At 35.8% G+C, this 25,464-nt stretch overlaps 1 protein-coding gene across 11 annotated transcripts in view; it reads right to left on the bottom strand.

The window, feature by feature from the left end:
• BTRC (beta-transducin repeat containing E3 ubiquitin protein ligase) overlaps nt 1-25,464 on the bottom strand; it is a 191,103-nt gene that overhangs the window by 87,644 nt on the left and 77,995 nt on the right. Inside the window, exon 1 of one of the 11 annotated variants that reach the window (XM_037159417.2) lies at nt 16,134-16,152. The exons of 9 other annotated variants lie outside the window; for them this stretch is intronic. The gene's annotated coding sequence lies outside the window, so the exon portion shown is untranslated. Of the gene's footprint in view, nt 1-10,494; nt 10,635-16,133; nt 16,153-25,464 lie in introns of those variants that run through there. One more of the 11 variants, XM_037159416.2, reaches the window with a different exon arrangement.

The following is a 25,464-nucleotide window of genomic DNA, read 5'->3' as shown; positions in this document are numbered from 1 at the left end:
TGAACTGCGATCAATCCACTGAGCTATACCAGCCAAGGCAGGATTTTTAAATACTTAAGAAGCAGGGGAGTCCACTTGAAAGCAAGTTTAGAATTCCAAATATCAACAGAGTAAAAAGTCAACCCACAGAATGACAGAAAATATTTGTACATCATATATCTGATAAAGAATATATTAATACACAATATACAGAGAAATTGTGAAACTCAACAATAAACAAACAACCCAATTAAGAAATGAGTAAAGGCCTTGAACAGACATTTCCTTAAAGAAGAAATATAAGTGGTCAAAAAGTGGATGAAAGATGTTCAACATCTCTGAACATTCTGGAAATGCAAATCAAGACTACAAAGAAATATCACCTCACACGCATTAAGAAGGCTACTATCAAAAAAAGAAAAACAGAGTGGTGAGGATGTTCAAAAATTGGGATTCTTGTGCACTTCTGGTGGGAATACGAGATGGTACTTTTCTTGTAATGTGAGTGCTATGGGAAACAGTGTGGTGGTGCCTCCAAAAATTCAAAGTAGAATTACCACATGACCTGACAATTCCACTTCTGGGTGCATACCCCAAAGAACTGAAAGCAAAGTCTCCAAGAGATGATTGTATATCTGTGTTCATATCAGCATGATTCACAATAACTAAAACATGGAAGTGATCCAACTATCCACTGATGGATGAAGGAATAAGCAAAATGTGGTCTATACGCACAACAGAATAGTATTCAGCCTTAAAAAGGAAAGGGATTCTGACACATACTACAGCACGGATGTAACTTGAGGACATTATGCTGAGTGAAATAAGTCAATCTCAAAGAGATAAACATTGTATGATTAGAATTATATGAGATACTTAGAACAGTCAAAATCAGGGACTAGGAGGAGGGGTGAAGGGGAAGTTATTTAATGAGTAGAGAACTTCAATTTTACAAGACAAAAAGAGTAATGGAGATGAATGGGGGTGAATGAGTGTATTTAACACCACTGAACTGAACACTTAAAAAATAGATGGTATATTGTATGTTATGTGTATTTTAACACTAAAAAATAATTTAAAAACCTGGTAATCAACACATGTAAATCATTTTATGCAAGGTAAAAATAGGAAATCCAAACAAATGCATGCTATTTGGGTTCTATTTTCTACAACTACATGTGTAATATTAATATTTTAAAATTTACAGTGGATATATTTGTTGTATTACACATATTCATCACATACTAAGTGGGGAGTTACTTTATTTTCAGATCAAGAAATTCTTTCCTACATATGAGTTTACCTGAAAATTTTCATACAAGTATGAAATCATTAGTACAGTATAGGATCACAACTGTATCTTAAACTTAGATATTAGGTATACTTCTTGGTTTGTATTAAATATTAGATTTTAAAAGATATTAAGGGATAAATGGCATCCATACATAATGTCACTTAAAGGCTCCTGCACCTCTGTGGCTAACGTCTGTGTGTGCTTCGTGCATTACCTTCGGTTAGCCTGACAGGCCAGCACTGTTCCTTGCACACTGTTGGAACTAAGGTGTTCCTTTTGGACAAAAATCTCTTATGAAGTTTAACTTGGTATTTTACATTGGTGATGATCTCAAAGGTAAAGGTCCCTAAAATTAAGACAAAGAAGAAAAAACATGCTATGGTACAAGCAAGGGACAGAGACTCAATGACTTAGGAGCTCTAACTGCTTTTCTCCCCATGTTTAAAAAAAGGGAATGTAGACTATCTATAAAGAAACATAGTTAACAACCATAAAACATTCCAAATAAGGAAACTAGCAATATATGCCATTAAGAGAATCAAAGGAGGGCAAGGGTCAATTTGTATAAAGGCATACCTACCTAGTCTTATTACAAACTGAAGGCAAGACCCTCCACCAGCAGAAAAGATCACAGTCACTTTCCCATGATACTCACTACTCTGGTGTTCTGGAACCAAGCATGCAATGTGTTTGAGGTGTGCCTGTGCTTGCTCTATTGTGGTGGCTTGGAACTGAACCTGCAGTATCTCCAAGGGATGCCGGTATTTAACTTTCTTGGTTTGTTTTTTTTTTTTTTTTAAGTATAGATCATTGTTTTAAATACTAAAATTAAATGTCTTATGTAATAAAAACTTAAGCCAGTATTCAATTATAACTCTATTCAACTAAGCCAGTATTTGATTATAACTGCACTCAATTAAGCCAGTATTCAATTATAAACTTTGGAAGTAACTATTCCCCAAACCATGATGTTCCACCTTTCTTTAAATAAAATACCTTTTCAGATAATCAAAACCTGTTTAATTCCATGTAAGGTCCTATATTTCAAAATTAAGTATGTTTTGTTAAAATGTCATTATAATAAACTTGAAAGCCTAATTACTTTTTGGTGGAAGTCTGTTATACTAAAGATACTATAAATCCCATTTATTCCTTACAGGTGCTTGGGATAAAACAAAATTGATGGTAAACTCTCTACACTAAGTTACAAAGTGCAAAGTGGTTATATGAACCCTAACAGGATGAACAGTAACTATCTGGCTCATATCCACAATTTTCTTCCTCCTGACCCTCTATTTTATCTGATTTCGATGGGGAACTACTGAGCGGGTATTATGAGAACATCTAAGGTACAAGAAGGTGAAGGGAGCTTAAAGGATAATTACTGTTTGAGAGCAGGACACAGAGCTGTAGAGGAGCCTTTCCTGCCAGGGCAAAAGTGTGTGTGTATATCTGTATATCTATATATCTATATATAGACATACCTCTATATATATGTATAAAACATTACATATATTGTGTTGTTAAAAAGTGTAACTCAAACAGGAAAAAGAGGAAAATAAACATTGTTACAGCTAGTTCTTTTTTGGATGGATTAACCCACTATTTTAACCCTGGACCATCCACCATGAGAAAGCAAATCAAGACAAAAAAATTCAACTCTGCTGTTATGTAAAATGAAGGTAGTGACATTAAACAGTCATGAAGTAAGGAGCAAGGAGCAAGGTGCCCTCCCAATAGTGAAGAGGAGAGTGAGAAAGCCAGCGAGTAAGAGATGAATAGCTCTACAGTCTTGAGGGTGGAGGTATACGTGAAATGGCCACGCAGACCAGAGCAGTCGTCTCTGGTCCCCAAAGCCTGTCACTCTCCAACATCGCCCCAGGAGAACTCAGCAGCATGGTTATTCCTTGTATATTTAACTATGATGCATCCTAACAAGCAATGTTCACAACTGCCCTGGGTCATCAAGCTAAATTATGCCCAATAAGTTCTATTTAAGGGTAACTAATTAATGCAAGGAAGACTCATCACACAAATTAGCATGAGAAAGACAAACACTACAGTTACATAATACCAAAATATTTCTCCATAAGATACTTAATAATTAGAAAAGGAAAAAAGTAATCTCACATTAGAGAAATTTGACAGACACCATCTTAACATTATGTACTTCTTGATATGATACACTAAGGAGAACACATTATTACTCATGAGATAACCTTGCCAGAAACATATAACCTCGATCTGATCATGAGAAAACATCAGGCTAAACAAATTGTGGGACATCTTATAAAGTCTGTACTTAACAAAAATGTCAATGTCATGAAATACAAAGGAAGATTAAGGAACTATTTCAAGTTAAAGGAAACTAAAGAGACATGGCAACTGAATTCAACTTGTGATCAGAGATTATTTAGGGGAGCTGAAACAAAGTTGATGGTACACTCCTCTGTACTGAAGTAGACAGTGAAAATAGTGATCTGACCTAACAGAATGGGTAGTAACTATATCTAGCCTATATCCACAATTTTCTTCCTCCTGACCCTCTATTTTATTTTATTTTGATGGGTATTGAGCAGGTATTGGGACACCATGGTACTATGAAGGACATCACTGGACTGCAAAATTTTAAAGATTAGATGAGCAAGTAACACTGTATCAATGTTAATTTCCTGATTGTTTCCCCACTTTAAAAATTTACATACAGAAAAATTCACTGTTTTTTCAGTGTACTGTGTTTTGACAAAAGCATAGTGTGACTAACTTTTGCCACAATGAATATGTGAAGCAGTTCTTTCACTCCTCAGATTCTCTAGCACTGTCCCTTTATAGTCAATCCTTTTCCCCAAAAATCACTAATTTTTTTTGTCTCATAATTTTTTTACAAAATGTCATAAAATGGAACCATATAGTATGTAATTTTTTGAGGCTGTCTTTTTTCACTTAGTATAACATAGTTGAGATTCATTTGTGTTGTTGCATATATCAGTAGTTCTTTTCATTGCCAACTAGTGACTGTATGAATGTACCACAGTTTACACATTCAATTTCCTAACTTTGATCATTTGCACTGTGATTATTTAAAATGTCCTTGTTTTTAGGAAACATACAATGAAACATTTAGGGGTAAAGGGATATTATGTCTGTAACTTTCAGACGGTTCAGAAAAATAGTAAGTGGATGTGAGTGTACACATGTGTATGTATAAGAGATAAAACCAATGTGGTAACATGTTAACATGTGGAGAATCCGTGGGAAAAGTATAAGGGGATTCTTTGTACTATTCTTTTAACTTTTCTGTAAATTTGAAATTATATCAAAATAAAAATTAACAAAGTAGATGAAACCTAGAAGAAAATATGTTAAGGAACAGAAAAATAGCCCTAGCTGGCATGGCTGAGTGGCTTGAGCACCAGCCTGCAAATCAAAAGGTCCCAGGTTCGAGTCCCAGTCAGGGCACATGCCTGGGTTGCAGGCCAGGTCTCCAGCTGGGGGGCGTGTGAGAGGCAACTAATCGAAGTATCTCTTGCATGTTTCTCTCCCTCTTTTTCTCACCCCTTCTTCCCTCTCTGAAAGTAAATCAATAAAATCTTTTAAAAATAAATAGAAAACTTAAAGGTCAGATAAATGAAAAATAAATTTTGGAGGGAAAATTCCATCAAATATAAGTAAAAGTTATACTCTACCACTTAACCCTGAGCCAGCTAGAAAAACCTAACTTCTCACTACTCATTTACAACATTCAGATGGAAAGTTTCATTATACTGAATTACTTGTAGAATGTATAGTCCTGGAGAAGCAATATTGTATAAACAGTAGCATTATATTAAATACTTCTAAAAAAGATACTATAGAACTTATCTTTAATATTAACTTAAATATATCTCTTAGCCCAGTATTTACTAGCTTAGATTTAAAAGGGGCAGAATAAAAGCCTCCCTGACAACTTCGAATTTAACTTCAAACTAAAAGCATTTAGGTTGTAATTCCTGCAGTCACTGTAATAGAGCTTTGGGTAGGAAAAAGTCAATAAAATGAAATATTGCTAAAGCTCATACATTAGATCTCAGGGGTGTATTTTGGATAAAACACTTCTAGAAGTAACCTGGGGGTAAATAAAAAGGAAACACATCAAAAAAGTATTTAGATGATAAACTTAAAACTGTCTCCAAATCAACATACACAATTTTAAAACACCCTTTTATCATTCTCACCTATTCTAGGCCAGCTCTTACCCTTCAAACTTTGCTTTCCATCCCACAATTAAATCCTCAGTCAACTTCGACTTCACTCCCCCCACCTTTTTTCTTTGAATGTATCTAGCTAATTCAAGTCTTCAGTTTTTCCTGTGAATCGTCTATTTTAACACTTTTGCACTACGATGCTCCTACTCTAGCCTAGACTACCAAACCCCCTTACCAAGTGCTCTTACACTTAGACAGCCTTCTGATATCCTCGCCTACACCTATATCTGATCCATTCTACACAATATTGTCCAAATCACTGTTCTGAAAAGACACTACAGCCCTGCCCAAAAAACTTTTATAGCTGTTACCTACAAGGTAAGAACAAACTTAGGATAGCATCCACAATCTGGCCAACTGAAATTTCCATGTCTCTTGCACTATTTATATAATGTTATTTATCCTTCTCCAAAATAAAACATCTGTGCTTTTGCTAATTCTATTCCCTCTTTACTAATCTCTTTATCTACTAACATCCTGATTCAAAAGTCTACAGACTCTGAGAAGCCCATGCTTATCTCCTGCCCACCCGTCCATTCTACCCAGGCCCCGGTGAAATTAATTACTCTGAATTAGCATTTTATTTCTATTTTGGCACTTATTCTTTCTATATTATATCTCTTTATGAACAAACTTCTCACCCCCTACCCTATACTGTAAGGTCCTTCAGGGCAGGATCAGCTTCTCTTTCATCTTCATTTCCCAGTATCTCAGCATAAAAAGCTTGAGAATATAATGTGAGTTTTAAAATGTTTGTTAGATTAAATACTATTACCAGATTAATCCTTCTTAAACACCACTATTGTCATGGTGGTCTTTTTTTCCTCAAAAACTTTGAGTGGTTTTCGGGCTCTACGAAATTAAATACAAGGTTCTGGGCCTGGTTTTCAAGACCTTCAGAAAGTTCTGCTACATTGCTTTATTACTTCCCACATACATTTTCTGCCCTAGTGAAGCAAGTTTCTTCATTGTCTCGGTGATGTGATATGATCTTGAAACTTTCAGGCTGGAAAAACCCTTAATTCTAGTCTAGTTCACTGTACAATTATAAATACAAGAAAGTTATTCTATTTAAGTCCTACTTCTTTTATTTTACGTTTTATTTATTTATTTTCAGAAAGGGAGAGAGACAGGGAGACAAACACCAACTGGTTGCCTCTCACAGATCCCCAAATGGGGACCTGGCCTGCAACCCAGGCCATGTGCTCCAACCCTTTGGTTCGCAGGCCAGGGCTCACCCAACTGAATCATACCAGCTAGACCTGTTCTACTCATTCTTAAGACGAATTTCAACTGTCATCTCCAAGGAACCATATGACTCCATTTTACTCTACTGGAAATTGCTTAACAATTTTGTTTTGGTCTACACTTAGATAAATATTTGTATGTTATGCTCAACTACCCAGTAAAATTGGAAGCTTACTGGGCAAAGTCTTTGTGGCTCCCTCTATCTCCCAACGCATTAGATAATATATAGATAATAAGGGCTTGATTTTAAAAAACTGAAACCCTATACCCAACACTGTCCAGTTAGCTTTAAAAATGATGTTCATAGCAGAGAAACTTCAAAGGCCCAACTGCAGTCCTCCCTTCCCACCATTTACAATGCCAGTATTGTCATTTAGCACGGATTATCAAGCTCCTGCTTTAAATACAGGTTTGGGGGTTTTTTTTGCAAATAAAGTTTTATTGAAACTTAGCTGCTCCATTCACCCATTCATTTGCCTTTTGACTATGGCTGCTTTCACATTCCAATGGCACAAGAGAGTAGCCATGACAGAGCTCCTACAGCCCACAAAGCCTCCAGTGTTTATTACCAGGTCTTTTACAGAATAAGTCTGCATAAATTAAAGAGGAAAAGTTCTTCTGTGGATAAGCAATGCATTCCTAACTTTTTCAGAGGTTTCTAGAGTCAAAAACAAGAAGTTAGAGAGACTTTGAAAGTAGTAAACAGAAGTTTCATGGCTGGGGAAATATTCTTCACGACCTAGTAAGTGGCTTATTTACTGTGTTCAGTTATCTATTTGAACACACACTCCTGATGACAGGGATAATTAAGAGTTGATTATATAATCAAATGAAAATCTAAACTAATTTACACAGTGATGAAAAGTCAAGTCACTCATAATGACTTATAATAATCTTCGAGTAAGCAGCTTGCTCAAGGTTGGATGGCGCAACAGCGCATGAGCCTCTTTGAAGGAACGAACAGAATAACCAACTCCCAAAGCAGAAGTAACGTTTTCCAGCTATGCCACATTCTTCATTGGGAGAATTCAAAGGACTCTGTAACTAGGAAAATTATATCACTTTAGCAAAGTTGGCAAAGTGCGGTGAATCATAACTCTGATTTTAAACACATTTTAAAAATGAAATAAATCATTTGTTCATTATCATGTAGAATGACGACCCACATGAAGAATAAAATTTTGAGACCAGTTTCTAACAGCTACTTGTAAACATCATATAGCAGGCTTGACTGGTAAATTAGTAATTGGATTAATATTTTCCCATTAACTTATTATATGATTTGGAGTTAATTACAGTCTCTAAATATATATAACTTACGCTTTTCAAAAGTAGAAACTATTCTTCTTCTACAAGGTTAAAAGGTAATTTAGCTACATAAAAATCATTCGAACTCTTCAATGAAAGGTGACAAACAAACACTGTGTGTATATATATATGTGTTCAAACAAATTTTAATTAATCCTTCTAGGATACAATAGGGAAAATTTAGGTTACTTAAGTTCAGAAGCTGACTGAAGAATCCTACTTAAGAATGAGTTTTAGAAAAGACCAGGAAAGATAATGTTTTGGGGCACATTTTCATAAACACTGTTCTCTGGCAGGTTTATCATTTGACGTACTCACTAAACCACAATAATTTCAGAGCTTCTCCATACTGCTAAACTTCAACAAGATCCACCAATTAAAGCTTTCAGGAAGTGATATTTTCTAGTAATACACCAACTGAAACAGATATAATAGACAGCACTCTCAGGGACAACCAAACACACAAGACTTCATTAATACTGCCTTACTCCCTATAACAGAAGTAAAAAAAAAAAAAAAAAAGCCAAGTGGGTTCCCCCCACCCCGTTCCACTATATACGCTGTCCGACACTAATTATAAAATACTACAGACGCAGCCTTTCTCAAATGCAAAGAGACTGTGTACATTTGCAAAGAACAACTATTTTTTATGCTTCCAAATTCTTAATCCTGTTTGGAGCTGTCAGTGGGGGTTAATGGAAGCCTTGGATAGGAGAATTCCAATCTGGTTGGCAGATGGATAGGTTGGTTATAGCTGCATAACTATGTCTTGCCTGCAGGCACAATTCAGAACACTGTTAAAGCAATATAAAGTCTCTGTCAAGCTGAACCATTTGGATCAGTAGCAAGGAGAAATAATAATAAAAAAGAAGTTCATTTCTGGGCCTTGTGCATTTATGCTAGTATGCAGAAACTGATTAATTGTCATAGTGTGCTGGTCTCCTATACCTCAGATTTCTACTTCTGGAGTAGGTTCTGCATGCTAATATAATCATTCTCCCTCTTGAGACATTAGCAAATAATCAAATGAAAAACAGGATCATAATTTACTGAGATTCAAGCAATTCTCTATGCAAATTTGACTTGTTATTGCTGCTGCCTCGTTAATCTGAATGCCTTTGACAAACTCCTTTGATTTATGAACTCCTGACAACTCCAATGTGTATATATTTTGCTAGATTGACATTATCATTAAGAGTGGGTGGACTGAGCTCACATGAATGGCTGGTTTTATTCGCTGGTGTCTGCTGCTCAACAGCTGAGCATCTCCTCCTCACAAAGCCCCTGAGCGTCAGGCTCTTCCCATCTTCCCATCCATTCATCATCTCGATGTTAATTGGCCCAGGCTTTAAGCAAATTTTCAACACGATTTAAAGGCACGATGACACTGATTACTGACCCTCTGCCATACGGTGCCTATTGATTAACCTGACAGAGATGATGAGCTTGAGGGAAACTAGGTGTGTGGGGACCTCAGGGGGGGAAATATATTGTCTATTCAGGCAAACACTTGTCATTACCTCACAAGCCAGAATTTGCACAGCATACATTCTTAAAACACACTACTGCTTTAACACCTACAGCTAATGCAGAAAGTGCTCTGTATTCAGAGATATTGCAGATATGTCATGTCAGAGCACATGGCACATTCAGTGTTTAGAAGAACTCCCCAGATAGATGGCTGCCTTTCAACCAATTATGTTTGTGCTGGCTGATGTATTTTAGGTTAAATTCAAAGAAAGTGCTAGGTGGCCTCGTAGTGTTGTCTCACATCAGAAAAGAATTAGAACAGAAAAACAAACTAGGTTCTTGAAAAAAAACAGAGGAAGTAGGAAGGAAGGAGTAAAATTGTCTGCTGCTATTCTGCCACTACTATAATAAACTGCCATTCTATCATTATTAAAATAAGAAGTACTCTTAAAAAGGAAGAAAAGAACAACCTGATTTTACAAATTGTATTTTATGGTCTCTAAATACTGCTACCTGATTCCAACTGTCAAACTATTCCTGGCACAGAAATTACCAATAATTGAATATTTAAAAATAAAGCTAAGTAATACTTAAGTCTAACAAACATACCCCTTAAATTCTTGCTTGCCCTTTTCAACAGCTGTACAAACTGCTATACTTATGGAAAACGTGCAGGACATTTGAAGGTAAGCTTCTTGAAAAAACTAGATGCTTTCTTATTCAAGAAAAAATATGAAAGTTCATAACTAATAGTTACTGACCATATACATTCATAACAAACAAAAATCCACTTTACAATATTGCTGTATCTGCAAATTTACACAAGCAAATTCATGCAGCACTCTCTCAAGGATCTAACAAAAACCATCTTTACATAGGCAAGGTAGTTATTTAAAACAAAGCTAACAAAATATGCTCCCTCTGGCCACACATATCACCTTGTTTACTTACGAGTCCTGGGGGGACAGCCAGTATACAATTTTAAACACGAAGATTTTGGAGCAGCACTAACAGTTATTTCAAAGCTAAAATAATAGAAAACCGAACAACAGCCCAGCTGTAGTCCCTATTACAGTGACATGGGCTGTTAATGTAAGAGATCAAATGTTTTTCAAGTCAAACAGCATTGGTGCCTGTTATACTGGAACATGTAGCTGACTCCCTAAAAGCCTGCCTCCTGCTCTTTTAAGATAAACAAGCTCAACTAAGCACTGAGATGCTCTGATAAGGATGGAAGAGAAGAGCTGCACCAGAGTGACAAGGCAAGGGCATGAAGGAATAGCATTGCTTTTGTTAACTTTCAAGTTATAGACTATATCATAATATGGCATTTAACATTTCCCCATTAAAAGCATAGCTATAGGAGGACAAATTTCTACCAATAAATATGCGGACAAAAAAGGTAAAAATGGTTATCTCTGTTTTGTGAATAGGAGAGAGATTATATAGCAGTATGAACACATTCAGCTTTGTGACTTCTTAATCAAAGGTTTGAACATCAACTTAGCAATAACTGTAAGTATACAAAAGAGTTTGTAATTATGTTAATATGCTCCATATCAAAAGTAATAGTCCATTTAAACTCTAAAGGTTTTTTTTTTACTCTAAAGGCTTAATTTAAAAATAAACAAAAATACTTCATACCCTGCCCTTTCAAGTAGTTTTTTTTTTAACATTTTATTTTATTCTGTTTAACATCCCAATGCAGTCACCACACCTATTTACAAAAAATAGCTTAATATTTTTAAAACCCCAACTGGCTAGCAAAGGGAGCTTTTATACACTACTGTAGGTCGTTTTTCTTGACAGAACTAAGATGACTATCGTTCGTTCAGAAGAAAATAAGTTTCATGTGTATGTTTTAACTGTTTAAAATACCGTGACAGCACACAAAGTAGTTAAACAAGCTCAGTAAAATGAATAAAAATTCATCAGGGGGAACTGAAATAGAAAGACATACATAATAATAAGGGTTTTTCCCCCCTTTTTTAATTTATTTTTCAACTATATTATTCTGTCTTTTACTCCCATCATAATAAGTTTTTTAAAAAGCTCACCTATCACATGAACCTTTATATATACATATTTTTCTTACTTTTAAATCTATATAAATCACAAAGATTTTTTTTCCTTTTCAAGATAAAACCTTTATGATTAGGTATTTAGGACAAATCCTTTCACACCACAATTTTCTCTGCTGCCATATTTACACAATATTTCATCCAGAGATCCTCTGCATATAGTTGTGTGTAAATCAAGAGGCAAACATTTGCTTCTACTAATAAGGACATCTGGTTATTTTTGTAACTCAAAGACATCTGCATTCTGTAGATCTTCTTGATTTTTCAAAATCAAGAACTACAGAACCCTTAGGACATAATGCCCAAATCCTTTCTCTCTGCAGAATAGTTATTTCTGTTATCCTTGTTCCTGATTATTTTTCTGCTAAAGGACTTTAATCACCTTGAACATCTTCCCTGCTCTGGTGTTCCCATTTTATTACATTCAACAATATTGTGAAAGAAACCTAAGGTTCCTGTAAACTGATAAACTATAGCATCCCCAAATGCCTACCCTTTTAAACTGTAATATCCCCACATGTCAACCCATTTTAGAATGAAAATAAAGTAATACCACATAAATAAGTAAATTTCTGAAAACTAGATTGTACTAAGTTAAGATTTATGTTTAGGTATATATTTCTATTGTAAATGGTCCCTTATTTAATCACTCCCTTCTTCTTCTTATTTATTTATGCTCTATACCTGAAACTAACGTAATATTGTATGTCAATTGTAATTGAAAAATTAAAAATATATTTTTTAAAATCATTTCAACAAAGTAAAAAAATAATCTGTGGAATTATCCTATGGATTTTCCCACTAATTATACAACATTAATTAATTTTCAGGTCTTTATAAGTACTGTCTCATAAATTTATAAATATGAGTCTCATTGACTCATATAGACTTCTGGTTCCTATTGTAAAAAACATGGTCTAACATAGGTATTAAAGGGTATGCCTTAAAGAATAACAACTTATTAGTAAAAAATCAAATGACACATTTTGTGTCATGCTCTTAAAATTCCAAGAACACTAACCATATCCCTTATTCAAGATATTTGAATTTAAGCTATAACTTTTGCTTTTACTATAAATTCTGCTTTCTCATTTTCTGTTCATTGCCACTACAAAATGTTTTTAAAAGTACAATGAAGGAAAATATGTTTTTAAACAGAAAACAGCTAACATAATTCACACAGACGGCATTATCATAGGTCTCTAAGTAGCCAAACAACAAGGTAGAACTGGCCTAAAGGATTTAAAATTTAAGTGAGAAGGCTTCTATTTCTGAAGGGTCAGAGGCTAACCACACCAATTAATGTCTTCAGTTTTTCATTTGTTAGTATTACCAAACAACAAAATGAAAATAAAACCAAAACTGATTAACTTTGATTTCTACCAGGTAGTAGTTGAACAAATTTGTTTGGAAAGATGGTTAATTTTACTGCCCCAGGAGAGACAACCTTATAGGTTTATTTTTTCTGTAACAGTGAAAATGGTTTCTATTTAAAGAATATGTTTCTGTTATTCCAACAAAATTTGTTCTCTTAACTATGGTCTTACACTATTAGAATGGTTATATACCTTAAATCTGCCATTTTGCTAAGTATACAGAATTTTGTGCATTTCTGAGAAATTCTACAGATAGTTTGATTACGTTGTGTTCACCTTCCCCCACCATAAGTGTTCTTTTTTTTTAAATCCTCACCCAAGGATATGTTTACTGATTTTATTTTTTTAGGGAGAAAGGAAGTGTGGGGGCAGGGGAAGAGAGAGAAACACTGATCCAACTGCCTCCCATATGCGCCCCAACAGAGGATCGAACCCATAACCTAGGCATGTGCCCTGACCAGGAACTGAAACTGCAGCCTTTTGGTGTGTGGGACGACAACCCAACCAACTGACCAATGCGGCCAGGTCACTCACCATAACTGCTTTTAATCTAAAGAATCAAAAGAAATCAACATTCTTTTCTCAGAATTACTTCGTAAGTCGCCACAACTACAAAAAGCAAGTTTACTCTCACTTAGTAGGAAAATAGTGTTTTATTTAGAAATAGTAATGACTTTTTTGTTAAGGAAAAAAGAAACAATCCAAATGTTCTAGAATTATTCTGTCTTGGGACCAGCATCCCAATTTTAAAATAGCCTTTTTGTTTAATTACTTACCACAGCCCTGGCTGGTGTGGCTCAGTGGACTGAGCACAGGCCTGTGAACCAAAGATGTGCTGGTTTGATTCCCAGTCAGGGCACATACATACCTGGGTTGCGGGCCAGGTCCCCAGTAGGGGGGCACTCGAGAGGCAACCACACAGTGATGTCTCTCTTCCTCTCCTTCTCCTTTCCTCCCCTACTCTCTAAAGATAAATAAGATCTTTTTTAAAAATACCATAATTACTTAATTAAATGATCAGCCAATTTAAACAATACTAATTTTAATCAATGATCTTTTAAAATCTGCTCCTAGTATCATCAATAGCACTTTGTTGTATTATGGGAAAAATCACTACCTTCAGAGTTAGGTAATGGTGATTGGTTTAACAGATATCAAACATTAGTTTTAACACCATAATACTTGTTCTTATAGCACACCACCTTTGAATATCCTAATAGCCAACTTTGGTATTAAAGTTTGTTTGCCACAAAGTCTCTCTTGTGGAAACCACTGTACTTCTTCCTCCTGCAGACAATGAAGGAACAGTTGACTTCAAAACCAGTTGCCTATCACTGACTGCTGTACAAAGGACATTCTGGGTAGTGGGTCAGAAAAGAAAGCAAAGCCAATTCTAAGTGCCAGTAGTTTCCAGCATCTCCTTTCCTTCTGGGTGGAATGAAGTCTGCAAGCACTGACTGGTGGGTCATTCGACCCACGAGAGCCTGGAAAGGTTTCAAGAATAACAGAGGTCATGTAATTGCCAAAAGAGCATTAGCCACTCAATCATAATGGATAATTAAATGACCTACATGATTCCTGAAATAGCTGCTCTATATTTGGTCTATTACTTATGTCCCTCAAGATAAGCTACTCGTCTGGTCTGCCTTGACCTGCAAAAGTCCAACCTGCGCCTGAAAACCAGCGGCATGCTTCCGTTGCTTTGTAACAGCCACCCCCCTCACACAAGTAGTCATGCCCCAGACTATGCTTTCAAGAGGATACACATAAAAAAATCAATCTTGTATCCTTCTCCCTGCTGTGCTCTCTGGAATACAAATGACTAAGGAAAAGAAAAAAATTAGTAAATTCCTGGTTTAGATCTTTGGAGGATAGAAGGAACAAACATAAGAACTACGAAGAAGGAAAGTCATGATACATTTTTGAAATTTTGCTCAATACGCCTCCAAAGAATTTTACATTTGATTATAAAGCTAGTCAGGGATCTTTTTGTGGGCAGCAAGTCATTAAAACTCCAATTGCCTGGACTGCATTTTTGATGGTGTGGGCTATTAGATCTTTCCTGGCCTAGTTTTTTAGTCCATACAGAAAGCAAACTACCTCTCAACAAAATGAAATATACATAAAACCAATCGTTTATATAGTAGCAATAGCAAACGTAACAAGAATCTATATGCTTCACATTTTCATCTAACAAGTTCAACAATCTCAATATAATATTTGATCAGAAATACCACCAAATAGAAGCCAGCTGCATGAAAGAGCAAAAATGTAATGAAGAACATGCTCCTTCAAGAGAAAAAGGTCTGCCTGTGGCCATGGAGGTGACTGTACAACAAACACACACTACCAGGAGAAGCAAGACACAAGTAACCAAAAACAACTCCACAATAATGGCCAGGGACAAGGGATATGAGGGACAAAAGAGCTCACATTCAGAATACCTTGGAGGCTAGTAGGATTTTTCCGTTTCTACAGGAGATTATGTAGCTTGAAGCTACTGACTACCCTGATCTCTTCTTACTAGTACTCGAATGGCTTATTAAACCTAGAACATATCTGTTTTAGTTAACTTCTGGGCAGGGAGGGGGTTAGAGGAAGAGAAGGGAACAAAATGTACTTAAATGCTGAATTTTTTTCTCCAGGCTGAATGCCTTTCATCCAATAAGACATTCAAAGCAGTGACCCAGCAAATGGACTGAAAAAGCAATCTTCCATCCCAGTGCCACATTATCATTCCTATTCAGTATTCTCCATGAGATATCTCAATCAGCTGTGTGTAAGTGACAACGCAGCCCATTGCTGGGTTAATTAAACATTTGACTTTAACACCCTCCCCGTCATTAAGCAAATAAAAGCAGATAATTCAAACTGCACTTCATCCTCAGGGTACACAACACACATGTCAAAATTAAGAGAGTCCAAGGCCTCTAGGGAATTCTGTTGGGGCTATAATCAGTTTAAATCTTATCTGGTTTATCAATTATTCTATTGATTAAACCAAAGCAGTTATACACAACTCCTCTGCCACATGGGATTGATGTCAGCAGAGCAAGAAAATAACTCCAGGAGGTTCCAAACTGATTTAAAAACAGATCAACAGACAGACCAATAATTGTCGATTATTACATACCAGTGATCCATATACTGAAGACTTGATTCTTAGTTTCAGGCGGGTGAAGTGAACTGTTTCCAATCACTATGTCCCCTTGCTATACCTTATAGTCGGCTTGAGTAAATTTATGTCTGGGAAGATCAACATATTTTGTACCAATTTAAACATGCTCAGCAGTTAAAATACTTCATAGATACCAACCGTAAACTGTAATAGAGAAAAATCTCAAACAAGGAAAAACAATTCTTTTCTAATCTGCTTACCTGTCTGCAAGTAACCAGGAACATGTAGAGACGAAAAGGGGACATACTTGAGAGTGGATTCTCTTAAAAATATGTAATCACTCAGCTATTCCAGTGTCCTAAAATACTATATTCTTAAATAAAGATAATCTAAAAATTAGACGTACCTTACCATTGACACAGAATCATGACTCCTTTCATTAATTCCAAGGGCAAACATCCTCAAAGCATTATGAACAGTGAAAATATAGAGCTATAAGCTATATCTTCAAATAAAATGTTTATATCCAAACCTTAATGCCTAGTTTCTACAGCAGTTTTTAAAACAATTTAGATACTCTCCTGCCCACCTCATTGTGTAATATCATTTAAATATCCAGAATCCTCAATACATCAAGACCATGCCCTGCTGTATATGAGAAAAACACTAATAAAACCTAACAAAAAAAAGTGGTGGGAGGAGGGGCAGATAACTTGTGTACTCATAGATGCTCTTCAGAAACAAATTTGTTCAATTGTTATGTTGGCAGCACATGTACAATCAACTATAATTTAACTTCCCTCCTTCAGATTTTTTTTGTTTGCAGGCAGACTAAGAACGAACCTGCATTAGCATGCTGTTTCTATGTTCACCACTAGAAACACTGAGGGTGCTATTTGTAATTGTATTCTTTTTAAGAGGTTTGTTCTCTGCAGCTGTTTTCTGCTTGCAGTGTATTTTGTGTAATCAGCACATCATCATAAATACATTGGCTGTTCCCCTGAGGGTAGCTGTCAGTGTTTAATTTACAGAACAACCTGGCCAATGTGAATTTTAACACTATAGCACTATGGCAAGAAGTTACCACACTCTGTGAAAAACAGGTTTCTATGAATTTTATATCAAGAGCTGGTCTCAGGACGATTTAGGTTCCAGAAATACTGTTTAAAGAAGTACTTTATACCCACCATGCAATGGACTCTTTCCCATTTATAGCTTTAGAAGAATTAACCACCAAACCACAAGTGGACACTACCAATTCTGGAGACAAGGGTCGAAAAATCTATGATCACCAGCAGGAGGCACTATAATAAATGTTATCTGTCTCTTTTCAAGTTACATGTAAAGCTATTTTAAAAAACAACAACAACAACAAACTACTGCTCCCTTAGAAGGTGTGTAAAGGCAAAAGGAAAAATCATTTAAGAGACGAATGAGTCTGAAATGTGTGCATCACTCTTCTTGCTGAGGTGAACTATATCTGATACGAACATAAGTATACATACTGCTTCCTTAGAGCTGTTAGTAAGCCAGAACTCCAGTTCAAAAATAGGAAAAATACATGAAATTAATGGTTATTCACAGTACTAGTCCCCCACCCTGAAGTTATACAGGGTGGGGCAAAAATAGGTTTACAGTTGTTCATGCAGAAAATAATACGATAATTAATATAATTACAAGAATAAACTGTTTTGTATGCTCACAAACATAAACCTACTTTTGCCCACCCCTGTATATGCATACTGCCTACTACATAGGCTCTGTGTACTAATTATTGGATATGTACTAATATCTAACAAATAAGTATAAGCCCCTTGAGGACCAGGTCTGAATCTTAATTTATGTCCAATAGTATGTGCAGTACCCGGAACACGAAAGTACTCTACATATGACTTAAATATGTAGTTGTGAATGGCAATGTTATTTGTAAACCTTTAGATCTACAAGGTGCCAAAATGCATTTTCTAAATCAGTAAAATGCCCTTAAAGCCTATTTAAAGAGTGCATATCATACACTGCAGCCATTTTAATTAAAGTTATTTGCACAAGAAACCTAAGTAGTTCAATCTTGCAATAAAAAACTAGCCTACAAGATACTGAAATAGTTAAATGTATTTTATTTTGATAATGATAATAAAGAGATTAAAACTTTTCTATACTTTATATTTCTTTCATATGACAAGATTGAAAGAGATCATTTTAGATGCTCAAAAAGGTAACTATTAACAATTTTCTATTATTGAAGTGGTATTACATGCACAGATAAATGTTTTATGAAGCAAGTGATTATATATAAGTATTTTTCTGTTAAGGGGTATTTTTACAAGTTAGAATGTCTAGTAAACTGCATCAAAATATAGTTTGTGCTGAGTTCTCCCCAGTGTATTTGCTTTTAAAGTTGTAAAGAATTATATTTTTATGTTTTACAAAAATCATTAAATTGTGATTAACAGACTGGTTTTGTTTGTTGGTTTGTTTTCCAGAAAAAGGAGAAAATTACATACTTTACTTCAGAGGATTTCGAATTTACCCAAATTTGTGGTAAAGTTAAATTTTAGATTAATTAGATTTGTAGAACTTGATCTGATACTTTTCCACTTAAAGAATTGTTTTCTGTAACAATTTTTTTAAAGTTTAGGTAAGCATAATTATATATAGCAAAACTTGATAATTTTGATTGACTTCAGTATTTTGACACCAGGAATAAGTTTTGCTTAAGAACACAAACCCTGTATCAGTCTCTATCATTCTTTCTTTCTGTGCCTTATATATGCTAAGGCACTTCATCAAGATAATTCTTTTTCATATTTATGCCATATGAAATGCAGAATGAGAAAAAAACATGATCTACTGACTCAGTACATTTAGATTTGTTTTCACCAATTAAATTAGAAGTTAGAAGTTTTTAATTCAGTTGAATATTTGCAACTTAATACTTCATAAAAACAGTATGCCCAATAAAAAAATATCTTCATTTTTAATGGAGAAATTAATCACAGTCTTTCTTCTTATATTTAGAATTATAAAATACATCCTGGGACCTTTTGAACTAAACTGGATGGGGTTAGACTGAGGTCACACTGGATCAGATGACTGCACTCTCTCTTCCCCGGAGACTGTCCGGTAGTTCCGCAGGCTGCCATTAGATAGCAGCACAGTACACACCATCAGTCATATCTCCCACACTAAGGTTGAGGATGGAATTGTCTCAGTTACACACACACACACACACACACACACACACACACACACTCTCTCTCTCTCTCTCTCTCTAATTCAATTAGTGCAGTCGGCAACTCCAGAAAAGAGTAATTCAATTAGTGCATTGTGGAGCTCTACAATATCTCTCAGCAGATGTTCACCATCTACAAGAACTGGAGCTAGGTTTAAAATACCTGTACCACTCAGATATGCCACTACATTATGTCATTTGTCAAGGTGCTTACATATGCTTTCCTGGCTTCAAAGAAAAGGTGAAGAAACAAGCCCATGCTAAGTTCCTAGAGATTTTTCCATCATCTATACCAAAGAAGAATATGCAATTTTAGGCTGCAGTAATTAAATTACATAATCCAAATTATGTTCAATACAAAATGTGTCTATCACTGTATTCTAAACTAGTACACACTTTTGCAGCACTGTCTCTAGTTATGCATGCCATATTCTAATGAGGACACTGTCAAGGTGGAATGCATTCAAAAGGGAGGACAACCAGAATGATAACAGCCCCCACCAAAATAGGAGATTATGAAAATGGCAGGAATGATTATTGATGTTTTCCAATGAAACACTAACCAGAACCAGGAATATTCACCCTGGGAACAGAAAATATGCTTATAAGCAACATGACAGCTGTCCTCAAACAAATATACAAAAAAAAGAAGATAATTACTTTATATTTCTACAAAAGGCAGAATTAAAATCAGTAGGTGAACAAAAAGTTTGAGTCCTCGAGGGAAAACCTAATAGAACCAACAGTGAAAAAAGAAACAAGCCTCAAGAAGTTCAGTTTGCCAACAATGGTGGGATCAAGCAGAGATTAGATGTCGTGCCCTCCCCACCCCGTCCCCCGGGGCAAAGAGCACTTTATCGAGAGCTCCTGTATGTGACTAGATGACCTTCATGTCCCTTCCAATGCTGAGATTCTATGGTTCTATGAATACACTGATTTCTGCTCACAAGGCAAGCCTGGACTGTAATAAAGCTAATCATTATTATGGAGGTATGGCTATATAAAACCATGGCTGTAAAGGCATTTTCATAGTAATTGATGTATTAATAATACACCAGGGGAAGAAGAAATTTTGTAATTTCTGTGTGTTAAGATTTAGGAGATTCCATAAATGTACATATTTCTAATCTTATTTTTTAGATAAGCACTTGCACTTTTATTCTTCCAAGACTGAAAAGAATGGTTTGTTTTTACTCATTCTCAGAAAATCAGCCAATGAGAAATCAATTTCTAGAATAATTTTTGAAAACTCCCCCACTGAGTCAAGACAGTGGGTTCTCATAGCTTAAATGCAAATCTGTATCAATATTTATGCTTTAAAAATACACAGCAATACTTAAGGCAACAGTAACTAATTCTCTATATCTCTACCTTTGGTCTTGCTTTCTGTGCACTGTATTTTGTAAATGAGGACATAATTCTGGGCACGAAGGAGCAGGATATTATTTTACAAATACTATCTCCTCTCTATCCAGCATGACCTCAAAGCAGGGAACTAAGAAATGTCAGGAATGATTACCAAGATTTTTCCAGTGCATTTCACTATATATTCATGACAGAGAATAGCTCCTGCCTTTCACATTTGCAAAGGGAGAGGGTTAAGCTAAATAGCTGTCCTTTAAAACCATCAATAAAAGTTAATTCAAGTACTTTTAACACAAACTCCTACTTTTTCATACTCCAGAAGAATTGCAAAAGGTCATCCTCACTTAAAACTTTACTTGTAAGGTCTATGCCCCAAACGGATTAAGCACATATCTAACAGTGCTGCTTTCCTAGGAAAAAAACAAATTATTTATTTTTTAAAAGATTTTATTTATTTTTTTAGAGAGGGGAAGGGAGGGAGAAAGAGAGGGAAACATCGTGTGTGGTTGCCTCTCACGTGACCCTTTGGTTCTCAGACCACGCTCAGTCCACTGAGCCACACCAGCCAGGGGCAAACAAAAAATTTTTAATATAAAATATTTGTTGTTTTAAGATGTGTGCAAGTTAAAACAAATAGCACTAGAAAGCTCATTCTATGACTAGAAAATATTTCCCAAGAAATGTATGGCTTGGCTTTTTCAACAAAGATTTTCTATTCATGTGCCATTAAGCTGTAGTAATACAACACAATGGTCCTTCCATATTACCTACTCATCCACCTTCTTACCTAAAAACACAATTTTTGCACATTTTTGAAAAGTTATTTTCTTGCCAAAATTATTAGTCTTTCATAATGAACCACTTGCCAAAGACATTTGGTACCTAGAGCAGTAAATAACATAGCTGGGTTAAGGCTGATTTGACTGGCAACGCTGCCATATAACAGGTTGTCATTTAACTACGTCTCTATGCCTCCCTAACTTCCTGCCTCCACAGAAACAGAACCAGAACCTAAGCTGATTCTTCCTTACAATATGGTGTTCCATAAACTCCAATAACAATGTACTAACCCAATTTGGCCTCCTTTCGCCCACACCTTACAGCCTGCGTTTTATGTTCCAGTGTTAAGTTTATTTGGCTCCATCAGCACCACTTCTCTTTAACATTGTCCCTTTTCATGAATTTAAGGCAACTACTTCCAACCCTATCAATGAAAGGAGACAAATGGGGGAGAAAGGAATGAACTGCAAACACCTCAAACAAGAAAGGTTGCTTAAAAAACCAAGTGTCACATTCTGACAGTTCAATATTTCATAGCCAATACAAGGAATGTGCAACGACACTGCAACTTTAAATCTTTTCCTTCTATGTCAGTCTCTCTTTCTCTCATTGTAATGCCAAAGGGAACAGCAATCAGAGTAGAGATGTTCAACGTGATAGAGGTCAGGACACCATCGGATCAACGTACCAGAAACACGACCTTGTTTATTTTTTTTCCACAGTATTATTGTTTACAGGGTGCTTTGCTCATGTACCTTGTGGTTCTTAGCTAAAAGATGAAATTACAGCCCAGGATGAAGCGCTCAGGCACACATCCAATTTGTGTTTCCATCTCAGAAAACAAAAAGCTTCTAAGGCCCTCAGGCTGCCATTCAAACTTGGAGGCTGACATTTTTAACAGCATGAACCAGAGACTGGCAGAGAGAATGATCTAATGCATTTCTGACTTGTCAATCAAAGATCTCACCTCTGCTGTCTTGTAAACAGTTGGGGGCCATCTAACTACATTCATAAACCTAGGGAGAGCTCACTGCCAGCTGGGGTGCTGGAGCCACATGCTCTGGCTTCTATTCACCAAAATCATGATTTAGTTTTATAATCTCACTGTAAATAGTCCATAGGCACATTTCCAGGACCACTGGGATAGAACTATAGTAGGGAATACAAAAGAGATTTTGGTCAAATATGGCATTATTTTCAAGCTGCTGGAATCCTGTAAACCAGTTTATCCTCATTTTACCAATTCCCCCCAAAGGACTGCACTATGCTGCAACCAGAATGCTAAAAAAATTAATGACCTGCCAATTTAAAAATCTGGGGGAAATACACTAATGGTTTACTAAAAATTTCACTTGTGTTTTATTACCAGGCACTACCCAAAATATGGCTCATGCAAAGGGTAGAAACCACAATAAACAATAGAAACTATGTTTTAGTAGAACTAATGATGCACTTTCTTTCAAATATAAAAGCTTCCATGTTCATATACAAAAGGTCTGTATTTACGAGTTTGAAATAGTGCAACATATATTTGTGTGTATAAAACATGAAAACCAGAAGAGTACCTATCCCTCTACACTTTCTGTTTACGACCTTTAAAACACACACACACACACACACACACACACAAATAGACCAAATCAGGCTATGACTTGAACTTGTTGCTAAAGGATCACACATGAAAATGAATATACTCTTCTTTTATGGCAATTTTACAGGGCACAGAACCCAATTTAATGCATACCAAGCCACGGATACTAGGACACTAGATCTGCAACAAAGGTCTCAAGGATTTGAATGATACTCCTGAGAACTTTAAAAAGTAGATGACAGATAGCCCAGCAGGGGGAAGATATACCGCAAAATCCTGTTTCATGATGATGTACTACATCCTAGGCCCAAATAAGCATTTCAAAATATACTAGACTAGGTCTCCAGGGGATGAGGCCAGAGAATATAGAAAAGCTTAAAGCTAATCAACCTCACTCTCAGGAAGAACAAAACTCATGAGTACAACCTCCCAACAGTACAGTATTATATTCTTAGAGGCCGATGCAGCTAAACAAGGGATTGGTCTTTTTTTCCCCAGTGAGGTTCTAGTAAATAACCTGGGTTCTCTCTTCATGAAAAATGGACCCCAAGAAGAGCTTCCTAAATGCTACCTGTCCACCAAGATTCCAAATCTTGACAGTCCATATAAAATACCAAGTCTCAAAACTAACACAAGGAAGGACGGCAAGACAATAAAACACTACCACATAGAGCAGAGCAGTAGCAAAAGAAGGTACAAATGGCTGTGGCAGTCCCAAAACAACCAACAGTGACTCCTAAATAGCACAGAAAGAACTCCTGTGGCACTATGGTATCCACTCAACACAACGACGGCCATAATAAGAAGCTAATCTCTGAATATGAGGAAAAGTGGTATGTACCTATCCAGAAGATACAGGCTCTCTTAAATGCCCATAGCAAGAACTTATCTGGTAAGGACAGTGCATCCACTGAGGCTCCCATCGCCCGTAGAGTTTTCATCAATTCCATTTTTCCAGTCTGTGCTGCTTATACTGGGGCAACCCCAGGTCCCTGAGGTGCCTGTACTCTCTCCCCTCTACCGTTAGGGATCATGTTGAAGTTAGGGCAAATCGAAAAATCCAGTGTTATTCAACAGGAACAAGAGCAATAAACCTTTTTGTAGCATGAAGAGTTTAATGTTTCAGATTCACCAGAAAAAATACAAAAATTTTAAGAAAATCCGACCATCTCACAATGAGATAATTTAGTTTACTCAAAACATTAGATAATGTTGCGTATTAAGCCTATAAATAAACTCTACCTGCATCACAGACATGCCAAAATACTCAGTGACAGAGGAACCTATTATTACAAAACTCAAGAAATAAACAGTATTTAAGTAATTTAGCGTCTCAAAACACAAATAAGTGCAAATGATGTCATTTCTCCAAGACAGACTACTGTATTTCCAGGTTAATGCAGCAAATTCAGGTCATCTCTACTTTTCTTGGTGAAATATATATAAAAGGCTAGAAGGCTAGCTGAAAGGCTAGAAGCTGAACAATAAATTTCAATGTTAGCTGAAACATTTTAAAACCCATAATTATATTTTCTTTTTAAGAAGCAAGCTTCAATAATGTATTTCCAACATTTTGCACATGCACATTAATTTTGTACCTAAAGGGTCATCACTTTCAGTGTGTCTAATGATTTCCATCTTTTCTCTAGATTGTTGTTTATCACTAGTATCATCATTTTAATTTTCCCAGTATCTGTTCTTTTTTAGAATAAGGGTAAAATGCAATAAAATAGTCAAATAATTGCATAAACATACACTGCTGTGAAGATAAAGATGTTGACATCATTGAAACTGAACTGCTGGCTTGCAGTGCCATTATTTAATAGCCTGAAATGTGTATCTGCTCATTAACAAGAGTCCAAATTCAGCATACAAAATCCAGTTCACAGGGCTCGTTATGGTGTGAGGTGCATGTAAGCCAAATGTATAAAATTTGAGGACTCAGCGTGTTTTCCTTTTTTCCATGTAAATGTGTGGATTATGGAATAACTGTTCCTGAACACAGAACACATGTGTGTATGGATGTACAGGTAATACCAACAATCCAATGTTTTCTCTCCTCCCACCACATATATGTTATTTAATGGTTTCCTTCAAATTATCTAAGCTCATTCATTCATTCATTTATTCAGCAAAAAATCATTAAGCATATACTCTGTAACAAGCACTGTACGTGACACTGGAAGTAAAAAATGGCCAAAATGCAGTCCTACTCTCAAGAAATGCACAGTCTGGTGAGGGAATGATCACAAGATGTATCAGTGCTATTACAAAGATATCTACAGCATGCCCTGGAGAGAGGGAAAAGATCAGTGAGAGCTTTTCTTCTACAGGTAAAACAACTTAAGCTGCACTGTGGAGATTGAAAATTAGCCAGG

This window comes from Artibeus jamaicensis, unplaced genomic scaffold (assembly GCF_021234435.1).
Source record: "Artibeus jamaicensis isolate MK-2021 breed Jamaican fruit bat unplaced genomic scaffold, CSHL_Jam_final contig_490, whole genome shotgun sequence".
Classification (NCBI taxonomy): domain Eukaryota; kingdom Metazoa; phylum Chordata; class Mammalia; order Chiroptera; family Phyllostomidae; genus Artibeus; species Artibeus jamaicensis.
Note: the sequence above shows the minus strand (reverse complement) of the source record. Positions and strands in the feature narration are given on the sequence as shown.